This window comes from Centroberyx gerrardi, chromosome 8 (genome assembly GCF_048128805.1).
Source record: "Centroberyx gerrardi isolate f3 chromosome 8, fCenGer3.hap1.cur.20231027, whole genome shotgun sequence".
Classification (NCBI taxonomy): Eukaryota; Metazoa; Chordata; class Actinopteri; order Beryciformes; family Berycidae; genus Centroberyx; species Centroberyx gerrardi.
Window position 1 is genome coordinate 25,045,805 of NC_136004.1, and position 9,911 is coordinate 25,055,715.

Sequence of the window (9,911 nt, forward strand, 5' to 3'; positions counted from 1 at the left end):
TCCGTTGGACACAATGTAAAGACAATTTAAAATAACGAACCCTAAAGAAAGTACATTTTCAGCCTGTGGGAAATACTGACGTCCGTTGTCAGGGGTCCTGACTCTTTTGAATTATGCTTGGTTGAGTAACTTGTTGAGTAGGCCTAAAGACAGGTGTAAAAACATGTATTTTGTATTTTCTATGTCATGACTGTAGAGGCTCATGCACACCTTCAGTTTCTTGTAGACAGGTGCGGAGGAAATGTCCATAGGCAAGAGAAGAGATAATTCCCGCACACTGTCTTTTTACTTGCAAAAAACTTTATTACTGATACAACGTTTCGGTCCTTAGACCTTCATCAGGTAAAACTGAGGAACAAAGAACATTCCAGACAGATATAGCCAACACCTCCTCAGGTGAGGCCAATCAGGGACCATGAGCTGTCAGGCAATCAGTCCCACAGCATTTAGCCAATCAGAAGGCACAACCCACCATCAAAAATGACATTTCACAATCTATGATGGACGGCAACTACACTATTTTCTATGTCAAGAGCTGTTTTTTTACATAATGATTAATCGATTAATTAGTCATTAACATGACCGACGATCGATTAAGGAAATTTCTGAAAATTTGCATCCCTAACCTGAACTTTAAAAAAAAGTCACGTTGTATTCTGACATCACATATGTTTTTACTTCAGATGTGAAAATTTTAACGTGAACATTTTTTCAGGTTTTAGCCTGCCAGATATGACAATACTTGTTTCACATGTGAAACCCTAATTTCACATGCAGAGAGAGAGTTCACAGGTGAAAATGTCATTTTCACATATAGGAGAAAGGGAAATTTCACATGTCCACATAGGCTATATGAAAACCTACATGTGTCCAAAAAGCATATGTGCTTTGAATTCACATGCGGGTTTTCACATGCGGCTAAGGTTATATTAATCAAAACATAGCTCACCAGATGGGTCAGAGTGTCCTCTGTCAGCTTCTGAATCTCCGAAATCATTATTTTCTCCCGGCCATATGTTGTGCGTGTGTTTGTAATAAACCCACTGGCTGGTTGGGCAGCAAGGAAGGCCAGGAGGATGAAGACTGCTGAATGAAAAAACACAGATTAGATTTGTTTAACACACACACACACACACACACACACACACACACTATAATCACCAGCCATCATCACTCAAGAGGTATTGAGCAACTGTTTGCCTGCAGAAGTTCAAAAGTTGTCTCTCTCTCTCTCTGTCTAAGACAAGAACAGCCAGACTCTCAAATCAGACTTCAAGATGCTTACCAGCACGCAGATCCATGACAAGTGACAGAGTATTGATTGATTAACAGCGTGAAAATTAGGTCAGCAGGAGACTCTCTGATGTGACACTTTCTCATATCCATCTTTCAAGGGGATCAAGTTTATTATACTCTCAGATAAAGATCAACATCTGAATATTTTCCTCTGCGTCTCAAAGTGCTGAGGCATTAGTAATAGCTAATAGCTGTCATAGAAAAACATTCATGGCTCAAGTTTACTTTTTGGGGATTTCCTTCTAAAAAAACCAAGAGGAGCGTTTAAGGAGATGTGATGTCACTGTCAGCTGATGTAATTTGTGGGATTTCTTAGATAGCAGTGTGCCTTCAGTAATAACACAAAGTCAGCCAAAAGTTCAAATATGCCTAAAACAAAAAAATGAGTATACTTTGAATATCAATATTATATGTACTCAAGAAAGCACGCTTCAGTAAACACACTGAGAATATAATTAATGGTACTCTTACCCATCAGTTTTGGACCTGCCCAAAATTAAAACCCATTCTGGACTCTTGTATTTGATTAAAGCCTTTAACAAAACTATAGTGCTTGATCCATTACAGGTTATCTTTGGTTCGGTTATAGATAATCCCTTCATCAACAAGTAGGAAGGGCAAGCTACTGTATCTCTCTCTGTTCTCTGTTGGTCAGACTCCTTCTCTTCCCCCTCATGCCATCCATGGCTTATGGATCTTGGGAATGTACAATATGATATCTAATGTACTATATGGAGAGATTCAGATTAAATTCTAATGGAAGGATACCTGTATCAAAGCTGAACCACAGACTGTCTCCCCATGCACCTGAAAAATATAATTTGTGTATTATCTCTAAATGGTACATCCACTCGCTCTGTATTTTACAATGGCTGTCATCACTAATAATTCCTCGTGTTGATTTTTTTTCTGTTGATTTCGGGGTTTTTTATAACGTTAATCTAAGACATTCCCTATTCTTCATCTAGTTACTTCTATCTGAAGTTTTTCTGTAATTACTGTCTATTAGTTTTGTTTGCTATTCTTGAAAACAATAACCAGAGTGATAAAAAAAAAAGAATATCATTAAATAACAGTCTACAACTTTGTTGATATAGCCTGACACAAAATGATAAATGTTGTCAAGGGAAGATGCCCCCTACTTCATTAGATTATATTCAAATCAGACTTACTTTCTTACTTAGCTCAACATAAATGTTACATTGTGGCGGACTCTATAGACATTATTCACCATAATCTGTGGTTTGGGTATGTTTAACACACACAGTTATATTGTGTGCTTCTCAGGGTTAAGGAGACACGGTCCCTTTAAGAAAGTCTGGTTTTCTGAGTCTGACGTCAGCTCGACATACGTTGTGTTTTTGAGCGCCACGTAAATTGTCTTGCTCTGTGGTTAAAATAAATGACACACGAGTTGGTGTAGTCAACTAGAGAAGTTTCAACTTTCCTGCCACTTCTGCAACATCAACATAAGAAAATAATCTTTGTTTTCATTACTTTTACTTTATTACTTTTCAAACCGAGAGTGTCACGGGGATGCCCGATGCCCTATATTAACATACACCGCCAAACATTACCTGCATTAACTTTCATTTCTTTACCATAGATTACATCTTGGCGCCACTAAGAGATGTTAGTTAAGTGTTACTGTGTTTTGGTTTTGATTGTTAGATTCTCGCATTTTCATTGTAGTCTGTGTCTCACTGCAGTGTTCCAGCCATACTGGGAGGCCTACCGGCATTGGCGTTATTTAACATTCCCGCCTGCATTGACGCAATTCCGCAATCTTTATACATTATATAATTAATTCAAAAGTTAAATAAAGAAGCGAAGACATTTCATTATTTATCATGTTTAATGAAACAGTTTGCAGATTACTCTTACCCCGTGTATTTTTTCTTCTCCTGCACTTGGCAGTTCCAGTTTTAGACCCAGAGTGCGAAACTGAGGCGGAGGGGTCCAACCTCATTTGTAGAGAGGGGTGGCAGTGGAATGTGCCAAGTGTGGTTGAGATAGGGGGCGTCCAAATTGATAAAAGTATACATCTATATTTTTATGCATCAGACTGATGATAGGGTCATTGCAATTTATTATGTGTGTCACATAGTTATATCAATGTAATAATAATTGTATTGAATCAGACCCTTGATGTATTGTTGCATTAATTGAAGACTCATTATGTTTTGTCTTCATAGGAGGGGCTTAGAGTATATAGGAGGCCAGCACCCATGGGTGCCCGCTCACTCTGCCTCGCTCCAGCCAGGAATTGGGACCAGGACTGCTGGCCTAATAGCATAGGGCCCACGTCAGGGGCTTAGCCTATGTTTTGGTTTATAGCTTAGTTCTGCCTTTGTTATTTTTGTTGTTTTCTTGATTCATTATCTATTTCTTTATTTTTCTTTTCAAAACATTTTGAGTATTTTCCATTTTTGTGTGTTTTTTTACAGCTCATCTTGTAAATACACCTGGTTTCTCCACAATAAATCCCACGTGGTGGTATTGAAGCCTGCCTCAGCCTGTGCCTTCCTCTTCTACCCACTCGCCATCCTAACACTTGGTGTCAGAAGTAACGGGTCTTGTTGGGATGCCTCCGAAGAAGAATCAGCAGCAGCAGCAGATGGGGCCAGAGGCTGACGATGGAGCGGCTGGGGGTCCACTGGAAGAAGGCCTCCATTCCACCGTCAACACAGAGGTCGCTGCTGAGTCTACCCTCACAACCCTGGCAAGAATGTTTGAAAGTTTTATGCATCTCCAAATGGAGAGGGACAAGAGGCAAGACAAAGAGGCTGCAAAGCAGGAGCAGAAATTCAGTGTGCTTAACCACCAGATTACTCAGCTCCAGTTGGACCTAGAGTCGGCGAGGGCTGGTCGGCCTACTCCACGGACAGGAACTGTGCCAGCTGGGGAACCCAAATTGGTGAGGCTAGAAGACACTGATGATATTGAACATTTCCTGACTACATTTGAGCGTCTGGCAGCAGTCTACAACTGGCCAGGTCAAGAGTGGGCTATCCGCCTCATCCCGCTGTTGACTGGTAGGGCCAGGAGTGCCTTTGTTGCCATGGACGCCACCCAAGCTGTGAACTATGAGATGTTGAAAGATGCAGTGTTGAGAAAGTATGAAATCAACAGAGATACGTACCGTCAGCGGTTCCGCTCCCTTGATGCCCCGCTCGAAGAGTCTCCTCAGGAACTGTACACCCGCCTCAAAGACTTATTCTGCAAATGGGTGGAGTATGAGGCCTGCACCAAGGAGCAACTGATGGAGAAGCTGGTCCTGGAACAGTATCTCAGAGTGTTGTTCCCGGAAGTGAGAGCCTGGGTCAGAGAACACAACCCAGGGACTGCCGCAGATGCTGCCAAGCTGGTTGACACATACGTGACTGCTCACCGAGGACCAGGGGCCTATCGCTACGCAGGACAACTACGACAAGCCAGGGGTGAGTCTGTTGGGTTGGGGAAAGGTGGTGGTTCGCAGAAGTACTCTCCCAGTCAGCCCAGGTTCACCAAGCCCCTAGTGGTAGAATCCTCCAAGTATAGGTCTCAGTCAGGCAGTATGTCTCAGTCAGACAGTAAGGCTGAAGTTGTCTGTTATAACTGTGGGGAAGTGGGTCATACTCGTCCAGTCTGTCCTGTCAAAAAGCCTAACGCTACCAGTTTGTGCTATGTCCCCAGACCTGAGGTCATTTCTCTCTCTGAGTCTCCTGAGCCACTAACAGCTACTGTTTTGTTAAATGGCAAGCCTTTGTCTGCACTATTAGACACAGGCTGTGGACAGACACTTGTCCAGGCTGAATTCATCGCCAGGCAGACATGGAATATGGAAGAGACAGTGCCAGTTATCTGTGTTCATGGGCATAGTGTAGATGTCCCTACTGCTGAAGTCTACATCGAGGTTCACAACCAACCTTACCTGATGAAAGTTGGGGTAGCCACTGAGTTACCATATCCTATTTTGTTGGGAACAGATCTGCCTATCTTGCTAGACTTGATCCAAGACACAAAAAGGCGGTTGTGTGGAGTTGTGACACGGTCTAAGGCAAGGCAGGGCACCATTCCACCAGTCCCACAGGAAACAGTCTCAGCTGAGGTAGATCCTGTAGTACAGCTCATTACCCCTGTCTTCATTCAGCCAACTCCTGTCATGCCTGTCCCTGCTTCTGTGACCACTGCAACACCAGAGGCAGAGGTTAGTGATAGTCAAGTTGCTGATATGCTTGTTGCTGATGAGTCAGTTGCCCATGCACCAGCTACCAATCCAGACACGTTGCAGTTTTTGCCATTTTATGAGGAGGAGGTAGATGGGATGCCCACAGTCACACAAGAAGACAGGTGGACCAGACGTAGAGAGCAAGTGGGGGAAACAATAGCTGAGTCAGTTGACCAGTCAGACCAAGAAGTCGAGGCTCCAGAGCTATCTGCTGCAGATGTCCCTTTCCCTGTTGACCTGGCCCAAAAGCAGAGAGAAGATCCCAGCCTGATGGAGTGTTTTAGGCAGGCAGAGGAGGTCACTGGTGGCAGTACTCTTAAGGACTGTTTTGTGCTGGAGAATGGACTGTTGTATAGACAGTCAGAATATGGCAAGCAGCTTGTCCTCCCACAGGTGTGTAGAGGGGAAGTGCTGAGGGTAGGCCATACAATCCCTTGGGCTGGCCATTTAGCCTTCATGAAAACATATATGCGCGTAGCCAGGAGATTTTATTGGCCAGGAATGTATACTGAAGTCAAGGAGTACATTAAAACATGCCCAGAATGCCAGCTCACTGCAGGAAAGCAGACAGCCCCTGTACCTCTCATCCCACTCCCTGTCATTAGCACTCCGTTTGAGCGTATCGGTGTAGACATTGTTGGCCCAGTGGAGAGAAGCCAGTCAGGCAACAAGTTTATTCTGGTAATTTGTGATTACGCTACCAGATATCCAGAAGCTTTTCCCTTGAGAGAGGTGACTGCTAAGCAGATAGCAACAGCAATGCTAAGGTTTTTCTCCCAGGTAGGCATCCCCAAGGAGGTGCTCACAGACCAGGGCCCAAATTTCATGAGTCGAACACTCTCCCAAGTTTATCAGCTGTTAGGGATAAAAAGAGTGAGAACCACCCCTTACCACCCTCAGACTGATGGCTTGGTCGAGCGTTTTAATCAAACCCTCAAAGGCATGCTGAGGAAGTTTGTTTCAGACACTGGCAAAGACTGGGACAAGTGGCTGCCGTTCTTGCTTTTTGCATATCGTGAGGTTCCACAAAGCTCTACTGGTTTTTCACCCTTTGAGCTCCTTTATGCCCATCAGGTCAGAGGTCCCCTGGATGTGCTGAGAGAGACCTGGGAGGAGTCGGACAAGCCCCAGAGCATGAACATCATTTCCTATGTCCTGAAAATGAGAGAGCGGCTCATGAACACCACAGCCATGGCCACAGGGAACCTGCTGAAATCGCAAGCAAGACAAAAAGAGTGGTATGATCGTTCAGCCCGGAAGAGGAGCTTGGAACCTGGTGAGGAAGTCCTGTTGCTTTTGCCAACGTCAGACCACAAGCTGTTGGCTAAGTGGCAGGGCCCTTATCAGGTCAAGCAGAAGATGGGTCCAGTGACCTACCAGGTATACATACCGGACCGAAAGAAGCCCCTTCAGACCTTCCACATTAACATGCTGAAGAAATGGCACCCTCGCAATGTCCCTGCAGCGCCTGCAGTCCATGCTCTCTTCATTCGCGCTGTACAGGAAGAGGAGGAGCCTGTGGAACAGTATCTGCCTTGTCAAGAGGAGGGTAAGAGACTTGATTTAGACCATCTAGCAGATGAGAGGAGAAAAGAGCTCCTTCAGATCTTACCACTTCACCTCTTTGTTGAGTCCCCAGGCAAAACCAGTGTTATGTACCATCACATCACCCTGAAGGATCCAACACCCCTCCGGCAGCCAGTGTACAGAGTCCCGCTGGAGATGATGAGAGAGCTGGGGGTGATCGAGCCTTCCTCCAGTGAGTGGAGCAGCCCAATCATCCTTGTCCCTAAGAAGGATGGCACACTGAGGTTCTGCCTGGACTTCAGGAAAGTCAATGGGGTCAGTAAGTTCGACCTGTATCCCATGCCCAGGGTGGATAACCTGGTGGAGAGGCTGGGCAGCGCCAGCTTCATCAGTACCCTTGACCTGTGTAAAGGCTACTGGCAGGTTCCCCTTACTGAGGAGAGCAAAGAAATCACAGCCTTCAGAACCCCCTTTGGTCATTTTCAGTTCACTGTCCTACCATTTGGTCTTCACGGGGCTCCAGCAACATTTCAGAAAATGATGGACAAAATCCTGGGGGGCACTGAATCCTTCGCTGCAGCATACCTAGATGACATTGTCGTGTACAGTGGTAGCTGGGAGGAACACCTGTGTCATCTAAAGGAGGTGTTGTCACGCATCAAAGAAGCTGGACTGACAATTCGCCCTGACAAGTGCTCCCTGGCAAGAGAGGAGGTCCAGTACCTAGGATTTGTGCTGGGAAAAGGTATGATCCGGCCTCAAGTGGGGAAAGTGGAAGCTATCAGGTCAGCTGAACGCCCCAGGACCAAGTCCCAAGTAAAGTCCTTTATGGGCCTTGTTGGTTGGTACAGCCGTTTCATCCCCAACTTGTCAGCACAGGCAGTGGCCCTGTCGAACCTCACCAAAAAGAACCAGCCCAACAAGGTGCGGTGGACCAAGGATTGTGAGGAAGCATTTCAACGCTTAAAAAATTGTCTGTGCACTGAACCACTTCTTAAGAGCCCTGACTTCAACCAGACCTTTACGGTTCAAACAGATGCCTCTGAGTTTGGAATTGGAGCGGGACTGTTGCAGGGAGAACCAGAGAACCTCCAGCCGGTTGCCTACATAAGCAGAAAGCTTAAACCACATGAACTTAGGTACTCAGTTGTGGAGAAAGAATGCCTGGCCATCAAGTGGTCCCTGGACTCTCTACGATATTACCTGCTGGGAAGACTGTTCTTCCTAGAGACTGACCACCGGGCATTGTCATGGCTGAAGACCATGAAAGATACCAACTCCAGGATCACAAGGTGGTTCCTTGCCTTGCAACCCTTCGACTTTGAGGTGCGGTACAGGAAGGGTAAGGAGAACTGTACTGCTGACTATCTCTCCAGGACGCCACAAGTGTCGTCTCCAGAAGGGGGGGGGAATGTCACGGGGATGCCCGATGCCCTATATTAACATACACCGCCAAACATTACCTGCATTAACTTTCATTTCTTTACCATAGATTACATCTTGGCGCCACTAAGAGATGTTAGTTAAGTGTTACTGTGTTTTGGTTTTGATTGTTAGATTCTCGCATTTTCATTGTAGTCTGTGTCTCACTGCAGTGTTCCAGCCATACTGGGAGGCCTACCGGCATTGGCGTTATTTAACATTCCCGCCTGCATTGACGCAATTCCGCAATCTTTATACATTATATAATTAATTCAAAAGTTAAATAAAGAAGCGGAGACATTTCATTATTTATCATGTTTAATGAAACAGTTTGCAGATTACTCTTACCCTGTGTATTTTTTCTTCTCCTGCACTTGGCAGTTCCAGTTTTAGACCCAGAGTGCGAAACTGAGGCGGAGGGGTCCAACCTCATTTGTAGAGAGGGGTGGCAGTGGAATGTGCCAAGTGTGGTTGAGATAGGGGGTGTCCAAATTGATAAAAGTATACATCTATATTTTTATGCATCAGACTGATGATAGGGTCATTGCAATTTATTATGTGTGTCACATAGTTATATCAATGTAATAATAATTGTATTGAATCAGACCCTTGATGTATTGTTGCATTAATTGAAGACTCATTATGTTTTGTCTTCATAGGAGGGGCTTAGAGTATATAGGAGGCCAGCACCCATGGGTGCCCGCTCACTCTGCCTCGCTCCAGCCAGGAATTGGGACCAGGACTGCTGGCCTAATAGCATAGGGCCCACGTCAGGGGCTTAGCCTATGTTTTGATTTATAGCTTAGTTCTGCCTTTGTTATTTTTGTTGTTTTCTTGATTCATTATCTATTTCTTTATTTTTCTTTTCAAAACATTTTGAGTATTTTCCATTTTTGTGTTTTTTTTTACAACTCATCTTGTAAATACACCTGGTTTCTCCACAATAAATCCCACGTGGTGGTATTGAAGCCTGCCTCAGCCTGTGCCTTCCTCTTCTACCCACTCGCCATCCTAACAGAGAGATCTAATTAATTAATTGAGCAAGGCCCTTAACCCCAACTGCTCCAGTGGAGCTGCTCAGTGGCCAGCAGATTAGACTGTGGTTGTACTGATCAGCTTCCAGGTGTGAATGTGTGTGAATGTGATCAGGGCGTTCCTGAAAAAGAGAGCATTGCTCTCAGTGAAACTCCCCTGAATAAATAAAGGATAAAAAAAATATATATATTCTCTGAACAAAGCTAGTTTGCTTTTAGACTGATAAAGTACATTTCTCACCACAGCTGTTTGTTATAATGATATTATCGATTACTGTCCCTTTGCATTACCCTCCCTTTACATATGTACATCCTTAACAAAAAACGTGTTAATGCTTATTTCTTAATATAATTTTTTTTTAACTCACCTCACCTGTTTCTTTGGAAATGCCGTCTGCCAACACTGAGGTGAGCCGACTGTT